This window comes from Tyto alba, unplaced genomic scaffold, assembly GCF_018691265.1.
Source record: "Tyto alba isolate M040663 unplaced genomic scaffold, T.alba_DEE_v4.0 Super-Scaffold_10, whole genome shotgun sequence".
Taxonomy (NCBI): Eukaryota; Metazoa; Chordata; class Aves; order Strigiformes; family Tytonidae; genus Tyto; species Tyto alba.
This window is the reverse complement of record NW_024881262.1, coordinates 4,534,133-4,557,058: the sequence shown is the minus strand read 5'-3', so window position 1 is coordinate 4,557,058 and position 22,926 is coordinate 4,534,133. Positions and strand designations below refer to the sequence as shown.

Genomic DNA, 22,926 nt, shown 5'->3' with positions numbered 1-22,926 from the left:
CAAACAGCACTGAAGCACTTCCTTTTCTAAGGTAAACCATCCAGCGCTAGCTTCTGCTAGAAATGAATTGTGGTTTGAGTTCTCCGTCAAAATGTCGTCATTAACTTTGACTTGATCATATGCTCTTATGTATTGTTCCCACAGCCCTAATAATGAGTAAGCTTTACAGATAGGTCTGGTTCCACTAAGCAATCAAAGCTTTTGAGCAAACTTTTTGAAAAATGATTGCCTTAATTTATACTCCTTAGCTTCACTCAGGCATCTCATTGAATGGTCTCATTAAGGCCAAAAGAGGACATTGGTTACTCAGCATGACACTAAATTAGACCTTTTATTTAGATGTTTGAATGTAGATGTGAAGATCTGAGTGAATCACTTTTCCAAACCCCTGGTTTCACTGGTCCTGGGGATGATTTGGTTCTGACAGTTTGGAGACAAATTTTCTCAAGAATACCTTTCGCACTCCTGCTGCACTCTCAATTCCCAGGACTAATCAGAAGAGGTTGGAGAGAGCCGTGATTTCCAGCCTGACTTTTTACTCAAGAAAAAAACATTTTTCAAGTATTATGAAAGAAAAAGGACACTAAAGAGACAACATTAACATGTTTTAGAAGACCAATTCATCCTGCTTTATAACTTCTCTCATTTTAGTGCAGGCACACATAGAACATATTTTTACCCATCTGGTTGATATCCTCCTTCCTTTAAATTGGTCTTTTTTTTTTTGCTTGTCTTAACTGGAAGTTTAGAAGAGAAGACTACATTCATTTAAAAATGTCATTTATATATGTAAGAGTTTTATCAGCAGAAAGCCTTCATTATTGGAAACACATGAATATGAGCTGTTGAAGAGACTCAGAGAAAATGCAGGAGACAGAAGGTGAGGATTACTGTTACACTGCCTATCAGTGATGCTTAAAGGATGGGGAGGCTAGGGGAAATTTAAATAATTTTCTATCTTTGGAGCATACATGCTGTGTAGGGATGGAGCAAAGGTATGCAACTTAAAAGCTCTACAAATTGGTGCAGAAATGAAACCACCTTTCCTATTTAGTGTTTTATGACCGCTTCTTTCCACTTCATTTTATAGCCTGGCAAGGTAGATAATTCCTTGGATCTTCTCTGTCATCTCATACTAACATTTTTTTGTTTAAACCCACTCATATAATATTTCTTACTCCCATTTTTGCCTTAGGGTTTTAGAGGTGTTTAGATTTATTGTCATCCTTTTGTAATCAAAAGCACAACCACATCTTATATCAAAAGTATGTGTTGTGTTGGACATACCTGCACTTATATATTAATTAGTTTACTGTATAGAAAAGAGAAAAGTGAAATTTGGGGCAAAAGGACAGGCAACAGGCAGTGACTTTCTGACTCCTCACTCTGCAAGAGGTAGGATTGCTAACCTCAAACAAATAGTTTAAAGTCTGCAACTGTTTTTCCTCTTATGCAAAATAAGACAATGTGAAGGCAAAACAATTATGCCAGCAGACTATGAAGGCTCTATATTCTATTATTATCAATATTTATATGTGGTGTGGCATTAAACTTACAAATATCAAGTGGGATTTTTTCATAAAGTATAAATAATTATCATTGTTTTATTTGAACTATGACATCCGCTAGTTCTCTTTTGCTAGTATTTTCTTCCTAATTTTTATGCTTCAGATTCAGAGAATAGAGCAATTAAGTGACATAACGTGCTTAATTTCATAACCTGGGGTAATGTCATGAAAAGTAAGAAAAAAGAAAGATGAAGGTTGAACATCAGGACAGCAGGTAAATAAGCATCATAAAAAAATCCCCCAGGGTATCTCATCACTTGTGAGTCTTAAAACTAGTCTGGAAAATTGACTTCAGTGTCTATTCTAGGAAACAACCCTGCTAGCTTACACAGGATAGGCTGGAAAAACCTCATCACTTTGTTTTCCTGTTGTTTGCTGTGTTGTTCTCTGAGACATGACCGTGCAAGTTCTATCTGTTTGCAACTGACGTCTAGGTAAGTGACATGGCAAATATCTTTCCTTTTTTACAAGCATTATTTCCAGCTCCCATCAAGCCTGTTGGAGCTGCCGTGAAGACCCCGAAGCATGATCAAGCTCAAGGGGTGGCTTAGAGACAGCAGAGAGCAGAGAGAGCAGAAATCCCTCCCTGTCTCCACACTAGGGAGGATGTATTTCCTGACACTCTCTTGCTAGAGCCTGCTGACTTCCAGAATTGCTAGAATCCGTCTTGAGAATATTTATAACAAAAAGCTTTGTAACCACATCTCCATCTTGGTCATAGTAAAGGATACAACAACAGCTGTTTTCTCCCAATTAGTTGCATTTAATGGTGCCCAGAACAGGATGAAGAGAGAGTTCCTTAAAATGAAGATGTCAAAACTAATGGTGTGAACTATAGCAAGGTATGATTAATTCTTTGGTAAACATTTTTCTGTATTAGGGTGCTAATTAGATTACTTTCTGAATTCTCAGTTAATAAAAATATTAATATTTTATGTTTATCTACTGCTAGATACTAATAGCTGCCATGTTAAATAGAAGTTTCCTAGAACTGTATTTTATCTGGTTTTATTAGCTCTGAGCTTTGCCACAGTCAGAGAGGGCTCAGACAGGCTTTATGCTGATTTCAGCATTGCTTTGCATAGTAGTCATAACACTACGTATTAGCACACCAGGGTGCCAAGAAAATCAGAGCCCTATTATCCTAGCTATGCTCTTAGAGAGAAGTGTAGAGCCCTAAAGATCTCGTATCTGAATTGAAGCCAGACCCTCAAAAAAATGAGAGAATGACTAAAAATATCTAAATAATGTGGAATTAATGCAACAAAGAAAGTAAGGCAGCAGTAAAGGTAGGCATCAAAATACACACAGCACGGCTTTGAGTTCAGGCCAATTCTCCTGTGTCCTCGGCTGATACACTGAGGAAAATTATAACATAGGTTACTCAGAGATTTCATTTACAGTGAACTTTCTCATATTATTTGATGGTGGAGAATTGCCTGGGTGCAAATAGAAACATGTCGACATCTCCAACCAGTGAGCTGTCAGCTGGACATTAGTATCTCCAGTGAGATGTCTGAAGTGGGCTTGAGTGGGTGAAGGCAGAGTCAGGTTCTTAAATCTGGTTTTAGTAGCAATACTAACAAAAACTGATAATTATTGATGAAAAAGAAAGAAAAGTAGAAAAATGGACTTATGACACTTGCTTCTTTTACTTGTAAAGTGCTATCACAAAATTCTTAAATCTTTAGATGAAAAGCTTCTGCTCTTTATGGCTGAAAGCTGCAATGTAATAGTTTCTTGTCATCTGTGTCACAAGTTATATCAATAAAACATTTCCAAAAAACCTTATTCCAATGTTGTCACATCTGAGGAACCTGTGAGTCCACAGAGATGTCAGCAGAAAAGTGCATGCTTGTATCTGATCTCCTACAGGCTTACTATAAGTGAACACAATATTGGAATAATCTGTTCCATTGCTCCCATAATATACTTTTTTTCTGAATGTGTCACATGTGGCACATACCTTATAGCACCTTGGTAACGTGTTTAGAAGAATTATTACCACACAGGAATAGCCTGAGTTTGATGTTTTCACTGTAACTGTTGTAAAAACTCGTGCAGGGATGATTGATTTTTTTTTTTTTTTTTTTTTTTTTTAAGGCAAGTATTTAGACATGGTTCAGCAACTGCTAGGAATCCTGAACAAGATCTTTTGTATATGTTGCTCATGAACGAGCTGAAAAATTTTTATATTTCCCATAATTCCTAGAGATACCTTCATTAGGTAGACACACATCAGAGCTGAACAGCAAAAGTGAAATAGAGAACAGCAACACTGGAACACTACAGGTGCTAACAATGTTTTATAATTATCACTGTCCTATCAAATTTTGCCTGGTAAAAGTTTAACCTAAAAAAAAATGAACTATGAACTGTCACTAGAGCAAATTTCTTTGTGTTGCTTACAAATTTCAGAAGTAATAATGCATTATCCAGTGTCAGCAGCTAATAAATGCTGAATTACATATACTGATATTCATCTCTGCATATCATTAATGGTTGGCTTTTTTGAGAAAAGTCTGTTTTGGATGGAAACTTCTTCTACTAGCTGGTTCTCTCCTCGTCACATGGATCTTTTTCACAAAGACATCAACTGTTGTCTTATCCGCAACTTGTGTAAGTCACTTTATCTTAATTTTCTTTTATTTATCGGTGATCTGATTTAGCTGTGAACTTCCAATACAATATATGCAATTATATTTCATTATTCACATTGCTAATAAGGATACATTAACTGATTAATAATTATTATTATTGTAGTACTAATTAATGTAATACCAACAGCTGTACCTGAGCACATTTATTTTTATCTAGAAGGAAGAGAATCTGGGTGAGAATTTTCCCGTTATAAGGAGAGGGGATATAAATATTTTCACAAAAAGTATTTTTTCACAAAGGTTTTCCATGTTTGATCTAAACCAGGCTGTCCTCATTGCCTTGTCTGGTGTCAGTGGAGGTATGCAAATATATCCCAGGCAAAGAAAGAGCTCATTATTTCTGAAAGTGAGAAAAGGAAAGGGATATACTAATTTCAGGTCAAGCCAAGCCAAGACTGAGAACGCATGTAGGTTTTCCTAGGTCATCTGATGGCCCGTGGGACATATGAAAGTGCCACTTTGTGAGAAATTGAAAAGCCATATATATATATCTTGTGTTATTGATTCCCAAAATGGAGTGAGCCATTTAAAAAAAGACTGTGAACCTGCAGCAATGATGGAAAATGCTAGTCGAATCTCCCATCATGACTGGGAGTTAAATGCCATTATTACGTTGTTACTAAATGGAAGTGGGCTGAAGTGCAAAAAATCCAAAGTACATGTCAGTCCAGAATAATTAGGAGGATGAAAGCTGATGCCTTGATGCAGGAAGCTGTGGTGAAACTAAAATCAGGTTTTACTTGTCAGATGACAGACAATGAAAATAGTTCTGAGAACAATTTAATGGTAAACATTTGGGCCAGGAAAAATGTGGTTGATTGATGGCTTCTAAAACCAACTCTTCTCATACACCACTGAAAACCATGAGTAATTACAGTGGGGTTTAACAAGGTAGTCTATCTCCAGTCTTGTGTCAGAGAGCAGAAACTGTGGGCCAGCATCTGTAACGTAAATGCAATCTGTTACGTGATGTATGATACACATGGAGAAACAGATGTTAAATATGATAACCTTAAAAGGCTGCAGACAGGTCTCATAAACCTCACCTCAGACTTTCTCTAAACTGCAAGAGCTGCCTTAGCTGAGCATTGAAACGCAAGCAGGGTGAGATCCACCGTAGAAGAGCAGCAGCTCGTGAGTGGCTTAAAAACAGTCAGGACTGGCCCAAACCGAGCGAAAATGAAATAGCCCTGAAAATTGGGGGAGGAGTTAGCAATGGAGTGAGAGAGGGAAGTCCTGATAAAGAAACTCAGAGAAGGAAGGAAGCAAAAGCTTTTGGGGGGTGAAGGAAACAAAGGCCTTTCTCAGAAAAAATAAGAGAGGGTTTTGGGTAGTGTATTTTTGTCGAGGAGAAAGAGAATAACTAAAGCAGAATATTCACAGGCAAACGTGTTGGTTTAGCTATAAAAAGTTCAGGTTCCTGAAAAGCTCGATTTGCTTACAATGTACTTAATACAAGGAGATACTGTTCCAGTCATGCATCTGGTTGATGCTGTCACTGTGTAAGTAGTAAGGAAAGGAAGAAATAACAGCAACAAACAAGTCAGCTATGCTCTTGAATACAAAGCTTTGCTAATTTTTGTCACTAAATAAAATCACGGTAAAATAGTGTTATTGAATTTCAAGGAATTTTGGAACTCCTCTTCAGAAGAAAATTTCAACTGATATTAAAACAGTGACCATTTCAACAAAATCAGACCATAATATTAAAATATAAAAAAAAGTCAAGATTGATTTCTTTTAGGAACATGCTTCATCTTTTATTCTCTCATGACATTTGTACCAGGTTACACAATATAGTGTCCACTACCATGGGCATGTCATCCTTTTATCTGTTATAGAGCATGATAACCTTTGTTCTGTTATTAAAATCATTAAAATGTGCAGCTTAGCTTTTTTAAACATCATGGTTTTTATAATAAATTATTTTCTGAGTGCTGTAATGAAACTGTTTAGTACTGTGACACTCTGATTACAGAAAAATAAAATCTTTCAGTGTACTAATTAGAGGCACAGCTGAATTACTATGAAATAATTTTTTCCTCAGTGTTGAAAACAGCTGCTCCTGCTCAACTCTTACGTTATGTCATAACATGGCATGTTATGTCATACTGTACTCATCACTGAGGTTTTAACTAATGCTTTTCATTTCACATCTACGGCAGACAACTGCACACAGTCTTTTTCAGTGATTCTCTTGTTAAACTTTGGTAACCTGCTGACATTTGAGCCCTGATTTAGACACCTGAGGGCTTGGCCTTTTCTTTTCATATGCAATAACCTCATTATTACTCTCTTAAATCACCCAGAGAAAAAGATAATACAAGGAACTTGTTTGCCGATATAGAAGCATTCATTATATTGAATTTTTAAATGATTTGATTTTGCACAAAGCTATGTCCTTTTTGCACGTATTCATAATTAATGACAGTCATTTTCTCTTTCTTTTTTATGCTAAGGTTATTTTGAACAGCACATCGGTTCAAAAAGTTTCAGGAGAGAACTTTTATGAACACTCTTGGGTCACCGATGACAAGATCGCTATATAATTCTAATACATTATCTTACAAGCAGTCCCTTGATGTCTCCACTATAGTCTAAACACTGTCTGATTTGATTTCTTCTATTTACAAATGAACTCCTCTGTTCCAGAGTTTAAATATGTTCTACATGTCTGGATTTAATTTATTCCAATAAATGAAACTTTTCAATAAAAGCTGCACTTTGAGTTATAAACATACCGGGATAATCCAAAGTCAAATGAAGTTTTGTGTGCGTGTTTCTGAGCACGGAACATCATCCATCAAACACAGCGTAAGCTTGTAGCCCACGGGACGGTGGATCACCATCCCTGGGAGATGTCAAGGCCTGGCAGGGTAATTAGCCTCCCTTAGCAGGAGGGCTCAGAGGCCCTTCCTGCACAGGATTTGCCGTCGTCTGGTAAAAGGCAGAAGCGTGTCAACGCTCGGGAGAGTTCGGAGCGGTTTGATCACGCAGCAGCTGCCGGGTGGCTGACAGCCAGCCCTCGAGTCCCAGCAGCACCCCCAACCCCGCTCCTGATCCACCTCCCCTGCCCGAGTGCCTTTTCCCCCAGTTTTTATTCTTCCCAAGCTCCAGGAGCCCTAATTCCTCAGTCCAAACCTAGGTGGTATTTTCTTCAGTGTTGCTGCTTGATCATGGTAGAAATTTGAATGACTGAGCTTTTTTTTTTTTTTAATCTACTGCAAGCCCAGCAGTTGGCTACAGCCAGGTCCAGCCCATGCCCTTTGCAGGGTGGGGCTGAAGAAATTACATTAGGAATAAAATGTTTTGAGGCTAATTTTCTGAGTAAAGTGTTTTGTGTTGCTTGGATAAAATAATCCCAAAGGGAGCTTCTTAGGACAATCTTCCAGTTTTCTAAGAGCAAGGATATCTAAAAGCTAGAGCAGATTGCGGAAAATATAGATTTTCTGTGAAGTAAAGGCTTTCAAATATGATTAAATAAACATCTACCAGTAATGCTTTCAGGGCAGGTGACCCTGGCTTGTGTTAGTGATGGACTGAATAGATGTGTTACATCTTTTCTTCCTTTTATTTATTCTTTGACAGGTTTTTTTTCCATTTTTTTAATGCCAGTTTTGACACTTAGATGAATTTCACTGGCTTGTGTTTTGAAAATTTTTGATAAGATTAAAAAAAATACACTTAAGTTTCCTGCAGTTTGTTGAAGTTGACTTGCGGGACATAAGGTCAACAAATGTAGCAAATATTTTTAGATTTTCAGTAAGAGCAATTGAGAACATGCCTATGCCATAGAAAAAATGCAACAGCCAAACTTACTTGATAGTTTACAAGGTAGTTACAAGCTTTTGGTTGAAACAGCTTTGTGCAGTAAAGAGCTATTTGCTATGACATAACTTCAAATGTTATTGACTTCAGTGGTTAAAATTTATGGGCTTTGTCTTTTCTTGAGTGACCCATACCATAATCTCACTATGAAAATTTAATGGCCAAATTCTTGTAACTGCTGTCACAGTAATGTGACACCTTATTGCATGTTGCATCTCCACGGTTTCTTAGGGGACAGATATGGTTATACAAAGAACAAATTTTTAAAATATCATTTTGCCTGATGCACTTGCACAGTGAATCATTGCAGATGGCTTCATCTGGATTGTGTTTCTAGGTGACTTGTTTTCTTGGGCTGCAATATCACATAGTGCATCACATAGTCTCTTACATTACAAATTATATGTAAATAGAGATGTATGAATTCAGGGGATTTTGAACTCACTGCTCTTCTACTTGCATGTTTCCATCACTGAGCTCTAGGTAATAATAAAAACAACACTGAAAAAAATTTTTTTAGCTTAGGTGAAGTGAATCTTGTCCTTTCCACAGTTTTCATGAAAATGATCCCTTTGAGTAGCAGCTGCCAGCTGCTGCATCACTGTCTATCTGTGATGCGAGCGGGGACGGTGCCCAGAGCCGGCCGTGCACGGAACCAGAGGTGCTCAAAAGGGACAGGGTGTGCTGGGAATTGCATCTTCAGCACTTTTGCAACACTCTTTTCCTCTCCTCCAAGTAAAAAATAATTTCACTTCCATGAAATCATTGCAATTAATTCCTATGTCAATTGCTTCATCTGAGGGAACTGTGTTCTCCGCTCCTTAGTGCGCCCCTACAAAGAGGAGAGGGTGTACACTCTACTAACCCTTTCAGATAAAGAAAAAAATGTTTCTCTTCTGTTTCACAGTCCACACATACATGATTTTCAGGGGTGACGTTATTAAACATATGTTGTTTATTATTATCTCTGGGTGAGGGAGAGGCCTAATACCTGCCAACAAAAAAAAAATGTGAATTTTTTTCCCTTGCGCATACCGTCACTGCTTTTCTGGTCTGTCAATCAGACTGGTCCTCAGGAAAATTTTTTGCCCATAGCTTTTCTAAAAATATAGAGACAATTCATATTGCTAATATAATACTTTGACAGTTCCATTAAGCTTTCTAATCAGAAAAAGGATGATAAAATTTTGGGAAAAAATCCCAAGCTAATAATTTCAAAGTTTTACTAAATGAAATGCATTCATCTTTTTAAAAATTTAATATTAAACAACCTCAAACTTTAGGAGCCAAGAATAAGTGGAGGTTTTAATTTCACAAGAAAACCTTTAGTTTTCTGTTTTAGTTCAAAATGTTTTAAAATATTTTTGTTAAAAACAAGCCAAAATTATTTCCCCTGATTTTTCAGAACTGATAGATAAACAGAAAATCAGTCCATATGATTCCTAGGTTATCTGAACTCTTTGTTGTTACTCTTATGCTTCCAGTTTCATTCTCCTGTTTTGAGAAGCAGTTACTTATTTTATTAAAAATCGAAACAGACCTTAGCAACATGAAAGTAATAAAGAAATTCAATGGATTGCATTCACTCAACAGGGTAAAATTCCTGAAGCCTGAAAAGTTCCTGCACTGGAGAATGAAAGGCCACTAATAACCTATTGTCCTTGAGAGCAACACTGAAAATAAAGAGGAAAAAAAGATTTTCTTTGATTTGAAGTGGTGTTTCATTTTCCCTCTCTTGAATAAACTGCAGCAGACGTGCAAAAAAACACAAAAAAAAAAAAAAAAACACCAAAAATTGCTCCACAACAAGTTAACGAGATCTTTGAAGAAGAAAACATACATCTTTCACTATGGTCCCGTTGTGATAAACCTTTAGTCTTATTCTTCTTCAAGGGCTTGCAAGTGATACTTGAAGGCCAATAAAAGTGAAGACTTGCTGATGCAGTTGGAGTTTAAAAGGAAAAGAAAGAGCTGGTGTCGGTTGTATCACCTCATCGTCAAGGTTTGCATCCTTTCCTGTAAATATTGTAATATTTAGCTAAAGTCTAGTCATGTGGGTTTTTTTTTTTTTTTTTCTCATATATCTAGTGAGGAAAAAATTCTCTTTTCTTTGTAAAATTTGTAACTCATACTTAATGAAGGTACTGCTTTGCTTGGCACACAGCCTAGGACAAGGACTAGGAAGTTACTTTGAATGTGCATAAGTGACATTCCACATTTCACAGACTTATTGCATCTTTCTTGATCTATTGCCTTTTGTCATCTGGGGTCTCATCCTGAAGTCCTTACAAAGGGAAAATTCCCTCTGACTTAAAAGCTAAGCAAAGCCTTTATGAATAAATCACCTGAGCTTTTAGTGCCATTGGTCACTGAACCAAACTTCCCAATCATTGCAGACTTTTTGGTAACAGGAGTGTGCTACGAAGCTTTGCTGCTTGGCATTGCTATTGCAGCATATTCCAAGCCCTGCTCCTGTTTGTTGTGTCTTTACTAATTCCCTTTATCTTTTCACTGCTTGGCTTTTCCAGATTAAGTAAGCTTACGACAACTGGTTTAATCTCTGTATTTAAATATTTAAACCATTTGTCCTACCCGGGATTTTCCCCTTATTATAAAAATTACAATCAGAAAGAAAGAATGTTGGAAGCTAAAGAGAAAATAAAATAATTTAAGGGGTATTTTACTTTTATTGAAGCAGCTTAAACAAATGCAGCATCTTGCTGTTACTGACATAAATGGTTTATATTGTTTAAAGTAGGAGCAAGATTCTCATGGGTGTAATCGAGGGACTGTGAGCCCAGGCAGCTTTCCCATTCACAGCAGCTGAGGAAGTTGTCCTCAATTTTTAAGTAACGTGAAATACTATTAGTGTCTGATGGAAATAACGAAGGGGATAATCAGGCGTTTGATGGTAGAAATGGGTGGAAAAGTCCAATAAGCTTTTATGAAAGCTATGCTGAGATTTCTTCAGATGTATTAATAACAAAACCAAATCATTTCATTATAAGCATGATTATTGCAAGAACTATTACACATCCTTCTTTAGCTGTTGCATTACAATTATTTGAAGGCAAAAGTAAAGAGCTGCAAATTAACAAACTTTGAATATTGTTTTTAAACCTCAAGACTTTTTACTTTCTTGTCTGAGAGACATAGAAAATTTCAGAGCTCACAGATAATTTTCTCTACTCTCTAAAATCAAAGCAGCTTTTATTTAAATATCTAGAAAATGCAAGTGAAATACAGCAATGTTTGTGATGTTACTCCTATTGACAGTAACTTTCAAATTTGCAGCTGAACAGATTAACGTATTCTCTCCTTGATTCATTCTAACTTCTCCCAAAAGATTCTCCGATATTTCTTTAAAAATGTAAGTCAGAGGATGGATGTGTGTGGCCCTGGGGTTGAGATGAAGAGCCCGACATCAAAGTTCAGGATCTGACCATGCCACAGCCTATTTTATATGAACTTGGACAAGTCTTTCTGCACAGCTCTGTGTCTGTGAAAGAGAGCGGTGATAATTTTTCTTCCATATGTTTTATCTCTTTCATTCATTCCATCAGATTGAGTGTCAGTGTATGTCTCATTAAGAAGCAGAGCACCTAGTACAGGAGAGCCTAAATTGCTGTTCACTCTTTCAAAAGCAGTAATACAAAGAGATTCAGCATTAGATTAATAAATGTAATGTGTCCCGAAATGAGGGAAATAATTTCTACAGTAAGCATCTTTATTTTCCTTGGGAAACTTTACAGGGACATTCGGAGTCACTGATGAGCAATAGAAGCAATGTTAAAAGACCAATAAAATACATGAAAGTCAACATAGACAGATGCCAGCAGGTCACCTTAGATGGTTTTGTTTAAATTAAAAAGAAATATGAAACAATTTAAAATTGGCCTTTCTGCTAGATAATTCTTTAGAGAATTGATTAGTAATCTCACAGGCTACCCTTTTCTTTGGCTTAGTAATTTACAACTCGTATCATCCATCTACCACCAAAACATATAAGATCAGAAGCTACCACAAATCAGGAGCTAGATAAGATCACAGCATACTCGCTCATTTTTAACAAAATGCACAGAAGTTGACAAATTTGAGGTTCTAGAGTAGTGTTGGGGTCGAGGACAGACTGCACAAGGACAGATGTTTTTCAGAAGTACAACATCCTTGTGCAGTGATGTCCAAAAGTCTGAGAACTCAATACAGACTACTTATATTTTTAAAATTACCCAGTTCCAGTTCCAAGAAAAAAATAAAATGTAATAGAGGCAATTTCCACTGTGAAATGTGAGTGAGCGGGTGTAAACAGTTATAGAGGTGCAGGCTTCGGTTTCTCTGAAATTAGATTCTTGAGGGCTTAATCCTGACCTTTCCTGTTTAAACATACTATCCTGACCATATTTATAAATATATTTATGGCATATATATTCATACTGTTTATGTACTCAGAGAATTATCTTCCAGTCTCAGAGACTGATCATCTGGCAGTGTTATCATTCTTCTTCCTAGCCAAAAAAAAAAAAAAAAAAAAAATCAAGCTGGCAGAATACATAAGTTAGCAGTTATAAAACATCGCTACATTTTTTTAAAACGAATTGCTAATAATAATTAAAAAAAAAGGTATCCACTGCCTGGCATATATTTTAAATGCTCTTAATTCTTGAGTATGCAGAGTGACAGACTTTGCAGCTTGTAATATTAAGGCATGTTCTGCAGCACTGCCTACACAAGAATTTGCACAAGATGGGGCTGAGAGGTAGCTGCATGCTGACATGTTCGCAGCTAAATCCTAATCTTAAATTTTGCTGAACAATCTCCTGCAGCCTTCCATTACCACTGCAGAACTTTGAAATTGGATCGGCTATGGCTTTTCTGATGAGGAGAACATGATGTGATTTTTATTGTACACAGCCAGCTATAGAGTGCCAGGTTATACTGTAATCAGTTTTAATACTGATTTTTAATTATAACTTTGCAGTAAGGTGTAGTGATCGATAAAGTAGTCTGTTTTGTCTGAGTTCCACAAGAGACAATGGCTATCATTCCTCTAGAGAGCAATTCACTAAAAAAAAAAAAAAAAAAAAAAAAAAAAAAAAAGAAGAAAAAAAGGAAAAAAAAAGTGGAAGCCTTTTATTCCTCCTTGAAAAAGGGATGTAATGTATTTCCTTACTGCTCAGAAAATTCACCTTATTTTTTAGGTAACATAAGTCTTACCATCATCTCTTATTTTCTGTCATGAGCAGAATGGTTTATGTAGTCTCTTTGAAACAGCCCTTGTTTGCTTGCAATGTGTCAGTGGGTAGGTCTTGATTTGTATCTGCATTTGCCATTTGTCACGTTCATTTGCTGAAAATCCCTTGGTGCCACAATACAGGCCATTGTAGCAACTAATCTTTATTCCACATACACTCCTCGGAGTTTCCTTTTTTCATCCAACTGGACATTTTCCATGTTATTGTCAGTGTTTTATGAATTCAGCTAATTATAGACTCCAGAAGGTGGGCAACAGAGTCACGGAGTGGCAGGGTGGTGGGAGATGCTCCTTCCCCAGCTGTGCACCCTTTCTCAAGGGTCTGAAAATGCGCTTGCAATTACCCAGTAATTATCCATACATGCTTCTTGCACAGGGAAGGCAGGTGCTGCTACCAGTCTGGGGAGAAAAATCCCTTTATTTCTAAGAGAACTCTTAAATGGTTTGCTGCATTGCAACGTGGAATGATAAAGATCTGTGAAGGGGGGCAAGGTAATCCAGAACTACAAGGGTCACACTTCAAGGGACTGACTGTGCACCTAAAATAGGGAACACTCTTGGAAAATTAGTAGTGGCTACTTTATTCTAATTATTAATATCCTGATTTATATTTTAAGGAACTGAAGTGATTTACTGGAATATATGAAGCAAAAACGCTGCTTTGGACGTGCTGTGCAGGTGAACTTTGCTTTAAAGAAAGAAGAAATAAAATCCTCTATACTGCATTGTCATCACAGAGTGGTATTTATTCACTATCTCATTAATCTTTAGTAACAAATATTAACATACTACAGAAAGTACTGTAAGCCAAACATTGCATTTTTCCTTAAAGATCTGCTTAGACTTGTGAGTTTAGAGGACTTTTATCAGGAGATATTACTTGATAGTCATATTTTCGTCACCCTTCTAGCTTAAGCCAAAACTCTGCATGAATTTCAGTTTTGTTTTTGCTTATCTCCTCTTTGGGTGGCCATTGCTGAGCTTTAGGACTTAATGTCATATTAAGCATGAGGCATAGTTTACCTGAGAAATATTTAATAAGAAATACGCTTAAAGAACAATTATAAAGTTATCATAATACTATATACAGTTACTAAACTTGGAAAGACCTCTTTCAGAATGAATTTTAAAAGGCTTCATATATTAATGTTGCATATTAATGTTGTAATTTCTATATTTTTTTTAAGGATTCCCAAGCATCTTTCTTATGCTTTTCTATATACATTGTTTTAAATAAATAGTATGTTTTTCATTAAATGAGTAAACTTTTCTTCTCCAAACTAAACACGTAATGTTTAGGTTATTAGGATTTTCACCTGCAGGAAACTCTATATTCTAAATGTTGTGTGCTCCATAGGGACAACTGAAAGAGCCTAAATAGGCAGCGATTTCTTAGTTTACGCCAGCAGCTATGTTTGTTATCATCCCTTGAAGTGACAGCTGTTCATCATGTATTCTTTGTCTCTGTTTCACAGATTTAACTCAAAATTGCCTTTTGCTTCTCTTAAATGGATTGTTAGAAAATCAAAGTTATAAATAATCCATCTCTGATAAGATTACCTCAAGAATATGATGCCCAAATGAGCAGATCCTTTTTCAGTAAACTAACAGAACCGTAGGCAGTGTAGACATCTCCAGAAAAACTACTTCAGATTTATACTGCCATCAGTCTTGCACAAAAAGACTAAGGGAAAATTACAGTTAAAAAAACCACAAACTCACACTTAATCTTTCAAATTAGTGTGTAGTTGGAATAAAAATGTTGATTAAGATTGCTAAAGAAAGATATCTTTGCCAAGGAAAATAGCATTACTGTTGCAATACTCCAGGTTTGAGGATTTGGGTTTTTTTTATAGTGAACATAACTCATTGTATTCAAAAGACTTTTTCTTAGGCCAAGGTAATACTGGAAGATGCAGCTCAACAGCACAAGGATGAAAAAAATATACTTTTGCTGGGATAAGCAAGGTTTCTCTTTTTTTTCTTTTTTCTTTTTCCTTTTTCAGATGAGAGAGACTAGAAAATTGATCCAAATGAAAGTTTCATGTTTCATGTAGGACTACACCATACACTTTTTTCCAAAGGTTAATAAAGCAAGGGCTACCTAAAATAAAAGCAGGCAAACAAACAAACAAAAACTCTGTTGGACGAGATCACTTCTCAGGAAATATAATAAACACATGAAATCTGATATACCACAAGGAAAATAAAGATTCATATTTTATTCATGGATTCATCAATGGTTTCAAGAGACTACCAGCACAGGCAGATTTTTTATGCCACATTAATATTTTATTGGTTTTTATGGAAGGAAAAAAAATGAACAGTGAGGATAAAATGGTACAAATAACATTTAAAAGACAGAGGAAGAAAGGGGATTTTGAATTAATAAGACTGAACAGACACGAGAGGGAAATGGTCAAAATATACCGGACAGGTATGGGCATCACATGCAAGCAGGATCTTCACACAGAGCTCACAAGGCTTCTCTTTCCTTGTTTCCATGTGTAAGAAACTCATCAGACTTGGTTCTGACAGCAGCCAGATTTGTATTCAGAAAAGTGGGAAAAATGAATGGCCAGAGAGAGTGAAAAAAAAAAAAAAAAAAAAAAAAAACAAAACACAAACCAAAACCAGTGTATCTGAACCTAATTAAACTTTTTTCAAGAGAAATAGCAAGTGAGGAAACAGATGGGCATGCCAGGGCCCAGAAAAGTGCCTGTCCTGGTGCTTCCCCTATCCCTGCACCATTTCAAACTGTTTTGCAGCTAAGTGGGACTTTTCCCTCAAAATTGTGCTCTCACACACAGAGATCAAGGATGACTATCTCAGTAAGGCCGTACCCTCCTTCTCTCACCCCTGGCAGCTGCTGCACATTCAGCTCATCTGTTGAGAATGGTGTAGCCACAGCAGCACAAAATTTTCCAAAGTGGAAGATGTCTTTACTCCTTAAAGGATCACAACCTCTTCCAACTTTGAACAATTTTTTTTTTTTTTTTCCTAGCAGAGGTATTACAGCTAAAAAATTATAGATCATTGTTTCTTATTTACAGTGGGAAGTCCATGCCACAGCCAAAACTCGCTGGAGAAATAAGTAATTTCTTTTAAGTGGCAGAAAGTGTATTGTTAAAATGATAAGAAAACGAGGAGGCAAAATTAAAGTGCTTTGTCCAAGATGATATAGCTGTTCTACAGCTGGCCGGAGAGCTGATCTGGGATCCGGGAGGGGGTGTGAGCTGTGCAGAGGCAGCGCTGGCTTCACTGCCGGGGCACTGAGACGCTCAGCTCCCACCCGGCACCATCTCTGGGGGGAAACCAAGGAACCCCTGAGCAATGGAGGTTTGACAGACTTAAATTCAGCTTTAACCCAGCTAAAATAACTCTAGCTCTAGTTATTTCTAGAGGCTGGATTTGCTCCTCATATATACTCCCATCAGGATGGCTTCACAAAAGATTATTTCAGACCTCCAAGTCCCTGCTCATTATTCCCCAAGTACCAAGCCAAGTAAGATGGTTTGCAGACAATATTTGTGTGCAGGATCCTGCATCCTTTATCCTTCATATCACAAAATGATTAAGAAGGCTACAATATATTTTGCTATGTATTCTATCACATTATAGTTTTTAAAAATATTATCTCTGACTATGTATAACCTGTCCTGGATGGAAACGAAATAAATTCCTGAGACTGTTTGATCTACGAAACTTCATTGCATTGGTGAATAAGCCCTACCTGCAATATATAAATGTCCTATACTCTTCCCTTACACTTCAGGCTCTCATATTTCTGCAAAAATATATTATACAAGCGTGGTCTGCCATTGTGGAGTAAGAAAACAACTTGGGGGTATTCATAGACGTAGACCGTTTAAATTTATTTCTCCAAATATGTAAAGAAAATTGATCCTGGAAGACTTATGTATTACTGTAATTAGTTAGCCAAATAATTACATCATAGTACTTAATGTTTTTGTTTCTTTGAAAGGGGTCTCCCGAAGCTACTAGACTCAAAATGTGTCCAGTGTAAACAGAAATAGGTACAATCTAAATTCTATCTGTGTTTAAATTTGGTTTAATCTGGAAGTCTGCTGATCCAGCTACTCCAAACTTACACTGAGGCAACTGTTAGCACAATTTCTCCCACAGTTAAATCAATTTAAACATTTTCCATAAATGATTTAAATGTTCTCATTTCCATAGACATAAATCCATCAGCAACAATTTAAAAATTTTCATATTTTTAACAAAATGTTCAAGACTTCATATTAATTTATATTTAAAACCCTTTACAAATTTTGAAAATGCTAGCTGTTTCTCCATAATTTTATAGTAGAATAACAAGATATACTGAGATCAAGAAAAATTAAGAAAGAAAACTTATTATATTTTAAATAATTTAAGGATTGTGGCACACAATTTATATATAAAAGCATCTTGTTAATCTAATAACACGACAACTATGCAGTAATCCATAACAGTATCTTTGCAATGAAAAGAACATTTAATTCTGAATGCGAAATTAAAAAAATATACCCAGCATTTATCATCTATTCTTTGGTGATAATTGTTAGCATTTATTATTTGTGCTATAGCCATAATTACCTCTGGGAATGAGAGTTTAGCATTATAAAAGCATATAGGAAGATTCAAATCCTCCCCTGAGGAGTTTACAACCTACTTCTTTTACCATGAATTGTAGGAAATGGACTGTTTTTCTCCTTAGAAATGTGTTTTGGGTTTATTTTTTGTTTGTTTGTTTTTTAGCCCCTAGTAATCAACTCTAATTTAACATCACTGACTATGATGAACTATGAGAGGATGAGTATGGTGTCACACAGGCAGGAGGCTGTGCCTGTCCTACATGGACACCAGAAGCCTTGTTCCATGTTAGGAAACAAGTTACATTTGACAAAGTCGTTCTTCCCATCCACATTTTCTTTTAAGCCATTCTTACACACGCTTTGGCCTCTACTGGGAATCACTTCAGCCCCAGGATTCCAATAACACATGCACTTTACTCAAGCACTATATATTGCTCATTGAGAGTGCTTCATCCGTGCTTGCAGAAGGAGACACTTCTCGTATGGTTGGCCGAGGGGAAAAGGCAGCCAATCTATTTCTGATAATGGATCAAACGTGGATTAATTCCTAGTCTGGACATGGGGCCCAGATACACCATGCCAAATTGTTGCCGCTCAACTGAAAGGGAGCTTCTGAGAACGTCTCTATGGGGTGGAGAGAGGTAAAGGGTGCCTCGTTCCATTAAAGATGTGATTTTCCTTCTGAAGACTGTTATTTCTGCTATACCTATGCCACTCTAAGGTCATGTGGGATTCATCCAGGCTTGGGGAGATGTGGGTAACAGCATTAATTTTGAAAAGAGAAGGTTTTTTTTTCTATTTTAGGAAATTTAATATAAGCTGGTTTGGATAGAGGCCATTTCTGTCAAGTGTTTTTAAAGCACTTTAATTGTGTGCCTTGTCCATGACAAAGTACTACAGCAATAAGACAAGAATAATTGATGTGTGAATCCTTTTCTTCCATCTCCTCTATCTAGTCCCCTGTTGTTTACTCTGCCACCATATCCCACCCGAGACAAAGGATTAATGCCAGTAATGTCAGGTCCTCCGACTTTATGATACTACCTCAGAGACTGACCTCCGAGGTTGCTCAAGAAATAATATGAATAGTATCAATAAATGCATCTGCTGTCTGTGCTGCAGTTATAAGGTGCTCGGTATAGTTCAATATGTAAAGATTCTTGTTCTTTTATATAGTTTTTTATAGTCTCCATATACAGTCTGTGTATATAATTGTATAATTCTAATGTTAGGAATGAAACAGGTCTTTTACTTTGAAGATCTTGGAATGGATATTGGGTTTATCAGTGTTGGCTCCTGATGTTTTCAGCTTGCTGCATCAGAATTTCTCTCTTTGATGGGTTCACAGATCTCCTCATGTCTCAGATCAGTTTTCTATCCTACCTGGTCCTGGATAACCTAAACCAAAATATTTTGGCCTGATTTCTATCTTATTTTATGACTGAAGTTATTGTTCCTTGATCCTAGCATTTTTTTTGAAAATGGGAACAAAATTTGATATATTTAACTGTGGAATACACTTTCAAAACAAAATAGTGTTGGTGTATGTCCAAAGATTAAAACTCTGGGGTTCAAATCCCACATTTTTTCCTTTTTTTTCCCTTCTTTTTTAAACTTTTTTATTTTTTTTCTTTTCACATAATCATATTAGTAGAAGTATGGACTGGAAAGGACCTCTGGAGGACTCTTAAGTGCAATCTCCTGCCTGATGCATGACTGTCACCAGCATGATATCAGGTCAGCAGTGGCTTTCTGAGTGGGTCTTTAAATTTCCCAAGTCTGGAGATGTCACAGTTACTCTGGGTGACCTGGTCCAGTGCTGCCTAGTCAGGAAGTCTCTATAATGTCTGGCTGTTTCCCAGCTGACAGCACCGACAAGAGTTTGGCTCCATAGTTTTATCATTTCCTTTCCAGAGAACCTCTCAGGCAAGATTGGACCACACTAAGGGGCTAATCATCCAACCCAGCCTCCTTGGCTTTCAGAGGAGGAGGTTGGGGAAAGTCCATGTAGGCTCTTATGTCAGCATGGAGATGAGACAGGTTAGCCAAGCATGGGTTGCTCTTGGTAAACCCTTGTTGGCTGAAGGACATCTCATCCTTCCCACATTATGCAATGAATTCGATGAGGATATGTTCAAGGTCCTTTCTGGGGACTGCAGGGAAGCAGACCAGCCTCCATCAGCTCCGCTAAAGCTGGATATTGCCATTGAATGTGAAACACATCAGCCGATCTACCTCTACAGAAAAAAATGCCCTGAGAAATGGAGCTTAATTTCTTTGAGATATCATAACCATCTCATATATTGCTGCACTACTTTACTAATTATAACAACAGCTACATATTTATTTCCTCTTTCAGTAGTTTCTAAATAAGTTCTTAGCTTCCCAGCTAAAGCTTTACAGTTCAATCTCTCCTGGAGCACTAGGAAAAAAAAAAAAAAAAAAAAAAAAACAGTCATTTGCTGGAATCATGAGCAGCTAATTTGCTGAGTTTAGTGTCATGAAGCCTGAAGATAATCAATCCAGTTCTTCTCTACATATATGAATGCAATACAGCACGCTGAGTATGGTAAATTATGCTGTTCAAAACAAGATGAAAAATCTTATCAGGTGAAACTGTAGATAAATCTTCACTGGCAGAACATTATGCTTCAGAATATCTCCAGATCCTTAGAAGACTTTCTCAGTGTCTCACAGTCAAAATCCATGCACAGTTGGATAATTACACTGAATTAGGATATGTTTATGTTTTTGTCTAGAATAGCAGTTAAATTTACAGCACAACTTTCCAGATTGCTGCAAGTTTTCCTCCTCCAAGTTCAAGAAGTAATTTGGACATAAATAAGTTCACATGGAAATGTTTAACTTTTATGAAAATTCCTTGCTCTTTACTGATTCTCTGTTTTCTTCCATGTACAATTTTTTTTTTTGAGCATTATCTAGTTCTTTCTTACATGAGATATATTATAGCAAAGTTCATCTTCTGTGCATCTAGAAGCCCTCTTTTCTGTTTCATCCAGCCATATCTAAAACAGATTTCTTAGATACATCAGTCAGTAGAAGTCCTTTTCTCTATCAAGCACATAGCTTATCTCATTTCAGGCACTGAGACAGATGATATAAATGTGAGCTGAGCTGGGCAATATAAAACTGCCTAAAATCCTTCTGAGGCTGTATAACTTCATAATTCTCCTGAGGTTCACTGAACAGTCATTTTTCTCTTTCTTCCTCCTTCTTTTAGGTGGGTTTAACTGACGTGACCAAAACTTACTGCCTGGAAGTAAAAAGGAAAAAACCTACTGTATATTTTACAGCTAGGTTGTAATTGGAGAACTGCACTTTACTAGACCTGCTGTAAAACCCCTTCATGGACTTCTGAGCAGTGAAATATATACAGACTTCAGATGAAAAAAACCCAAACAAACAAACAAACAAAAAAAACAAAACAAAACAAAAAAAACCAATCAAACAAAAAAAAAAAAAAACAAAAAAAAAAAAAAACAAACAAACAAACAAACAAACAAAAAAAAACCCACAACAAATAGAGGAACCATTTCCACACAGTTGACATTTAGGGCTGTACTGGGTCTTTAAAGTAAAATCCTGAGTAGGGAATTGATTCACAATGTCCCTCAAAATGCCGAAGAGTTATGACTCTTCAAGGTCTGGAAAAGGAAGATTTGGGGCAGTTTGTACCCTCTCTGGTATTAATAGCTTGCTGCATGATGACACTTCTTCACAGTTGTCCAGAAACTATTTGGGAACCCAGAAATGTTCCATATTTTGTTCTCTTCAGGTTCAGGTTTTATACTCTGCTATGAATAGCAGCTCTTTTGAAAACAAACAGACAAAGCAACCAGCAATATCTTTTCCAAAGTTAAAGTCCCTTGGTCAAGTTTTAGGTACCTACAAAGCAAATGGCTTCCTTCTTCAGTCCCCTGCAGTAGTTCCATGGTAGCAAACAAAGCCAGGTTGCCTACTGGAGAGCACAAAAGGGAAAGGTAAGTTTCTGAATTCAAGTACTTGAGCTTGAACAATTTTTCATGCATCAATATTTGTTGCTTTTTTTCAATTAATGGTTGTGTATACTTTGAGAAATAAAACCTGAAATAACCTTTGATTGCAAATTTTCAGATAAGCTCTTTTAAACAGAAAAACAAATGAACAGATTGTTCAGCCTCACCAGTTCTTTTCAAGTGCATATGTAAGGTCACAGGATTAGAGCAGACTCATATTAAAACACTGTGGCCCACTGGCCTCTGTACAGAAAAAATAAAAAAGAAAAGAAGTGTTATTCAGCCTTATTGCACTGATACACCTTCTCATGGCATCTGTAATGCTTGCATGCATCCAAATCAAAGAGTAAAAACTAGTGTAACAGTGTTGTGCTCTCTAATTAGAGAATTGTGAATAATACTGGTAATAAAAATAGCGTCATAAAAGGGTAAGAAAATTGCTTCCCCATAATAAAAAATGTCTCCATTGGGGTCACATTTAGATTTTATGTACTGACAAGGAAATCAGTCTCAGTAATATATTGTTAACTGACTTTTCCTCTGATCCTGAAATGTCTTCTCCACTCACATACATATTTCTAGCTTGTTAGGGAGGCAGCATGACAGTACAAAGGACTGAGATGTATGTCTGTGCATTGTAAGCATAACTTTTAGATGCTCTGAGTCAGGACTTTATAATCAGATAGCAGAGCTAAGTAAATGGTTATGTTCTACATCTTCCCCCAAAATAATAAAAGGCAAGTCTGAAGCATCTCTGGATAGAGGGAGAGTGTGCACAGCTCTTTTGAGTTTTTAAAATGTATGATTGGAAATATCTGCTGCTTTTTTGTCTCATGTTCCTCAAAATCTGATCAAACGCTAAAGATGATCTGAATTTACATGGGGGAAAAAAAGCACATACTTCCGCCATTATCTCCTTTTCTGCTTCCTTATAAATCCAAACTGGATAGCATCCAATTTCTCATCGCAACTGCCTCTGGAAATGAAAGAGAGCCTGAATAG

At 36.6% G+C, this 22,926-nt stretch overlaps 1 long non-coding RNA gene across 1 annotated transcript; it reads right to left on the bottom strand.

Annotated features, from left to right (window-relative positions):
• Positions 1-18,757: 18,757 nt before the first annotated feature.
• LOC116960039 lies at positions 18,758-22,925 on the bottom strand. Its single transcript, XR_004406169.2, has 4 exons — positions 22,826-22,925; positions 22,092-22,167; positions 21,819-21,887; positions 18,758-21,182 (listed from the first exon to the last, which is right to left on the bottom strand). It is a non-coding gene; the product is annotated as an uncharacterized LOC116960039 (long non-coding RNA).
• Between the last annotated feature and the right edge of the window lies 1 nt (position 22,926).